Source organism: Rattus norvegicus, chromosome 1, assembly GCF_036323735.1.
Source record: "Rattus norvegicus strain BN/NHsdMcwi chromosome 1, GRCr8, whole genome shotgun sequence".
NCBI lineage: Eukaryota > Metazoa > Chordata > Mammalia > Rodentia > Muridae > Rattus > Rattus norvegicus.
This window is the reverse complement of record NC_086019.1, coordinates 63,195,572-63,197,793: the sequence shown is the minus strand read 5'-3', so window position 1 is coordinate 63,197,793 and position 2,222 is coordinate 63,195,572.

Below are 2,222 nucleotides of genomic sequence, written 5' to 3'. Positions count from 1 at the left end.
GGCTGGACAAGAGAACACAAAAGATTATGCATAAAAATACAACTAACTAGTCTAACTAAATTTTCATCTAAATTTTAATGTTTCAGTGGGAGCTGTTCATTTTTGCACATTATTTCAGTTATTTTATGTATTGTGGCTGAAACAAACTATACCTACTCTACGGTCTGAGCAGAACTTTAAAATCCAATCTTTGCTCATCAACTACATGTCAGTTCAAAGAAAAGGGCAGGATTTGTGGCATAACCCTATAACCAACCTTGCCAAAAAGGTATGAGTACAACTTAAAATATATCAAAAGAGTAATAAACCAATAAAGAATTCCATGCAGAAAAGGGGCAAAATAAACTCTTGACTGTGACTTTCAAAAATAAATATGTGCAGTACTGATGGCTCAGTGATCAACTGAAGATTACATAAATGCTAGGAAGAACAGGCAGCCAGCTTAGCCATTGAGAGACTCTCTTTCATTGAGCAAGGGAGAGTAATTAGAGGATAATTTCTGTCAACATCAGGGCAAGCCTCCACACGCACCTATATACACAGATGTATATGGTGGTACAACATACCCACACTTATAAGGAAGAAAGAAAATAACAAACCAAGGGTGCTCAATTTCATTAAGCATCAGAATTTAAATGTTTTGGCCATGTAAACAAGCTTAACTATGGGGGTAGTTTAAAAGTACACCATTTCCACAAACTTTCCCCCATATAATATTGAGAACCAGAACAACCCTGATTACTGTAATTCAGTGTTACAAGGGCAGAGGACATATAAACTGAATATATATATATATATATATATATATATATATATATATATATATATTTGTTCATACACATTTATACTTACGTAAATATGTAACCATATACAACTAACAGCCAATACCAAACAAAATGTAGAGAAACTTGAAGCAATCCCAATAAAATCAGGAACAAGGCAAGCCTGCCCACTCTGCCCCTATCTATACAATATATTACGAGAATTTATAGACAGAGCAATTAGATAACAAAAAGAGAGCAAAGGGATAGAAATTGGGAAGGAGGAAGTTAAGATATCACTATTTGTGGATGAAATGATAGTATAAACATGTGACCAGAAAAAACTGTACCAGAACTCCTCCAGCTGATAAACAACTTAAGCAAAGTAGCTGGATAGAAAATTCACTCTACCAAATCAGCAGTATTCCCCTACTCAAAGAAATAATGGGCTGAGAAAAATTAGGGAAACAGCACCCTTCACATTAGACACATATACTATAAAATACGTCAGCGTGACTCTAACCAAGCAAGTGAAAGATCTGTACAACAGGGACAAGTCTCTGATGAAAGAAATTGGAGAAGACCGCAGAAGATGGAAAGATCTCCCATGCTCTTGGATCAGCAGGATAAACATAGTAAAATGGCCATCTTACCAAAGGCAGTCTATAGATTCAATGCAATCCCCATCAAAATTCCAACTCAATTCATCATAGAATTAGAGCAATTCTCAAATTCATCTAGAATGACAAAAAACACAGGATAGGGAAAATATTCTCAACCATAAAAGAAATCTGGGAGAATCAGCATGCCTGACTTCAACCTGTACTACAGAGAAATAATTTTAAAAAACGCAGTTATTTATACAGGGACAGGAAGGTAGATCAAGGTAATACAATGTACAACCCAGAAAATAACCCTACACACAGATGGGCAATTAATCTGTGACAAAGAAGCCAAATCCATCCAGCATAACAAAACAGCATTTTCAACCAAAGGTGTTGGTTGAACTGTCGGTGAGCATGAAAAGAGTGCAAATTTACCTATTCTCCACTCCTTGTACAATGTTCAATTCCAAGTTGATGAAGAACCTCCATACAAAACCAGATACGCTGAATATACCATGGGGAAGAGACTCAAACACATTGGCACAGGGGAAATTTCTTGATTAGAATGCCAATGGCTTATGTTCTAAAATCACCATTCGACAAATGGGACCTCATAAAATTGAAAAGTATCTGTAAGGCAAAGGTCTTAGTCATTAGGAGAAAATGGCAATCCCGAGATTGGAAAAAGGTCTCTATTGATCCTACATTTGATAGAGAGCTAATATAAAAAATAGACAAAAATTCAGAAGTTAGTCTCCAAAAATCCAAAAACAATATTTTTCAAATGGTGTACAGAGCTAAACAAAGAATTCTCAACTAAGGAGCCTTGAAAGGATGAGAGGCACTTAAAGAAGTG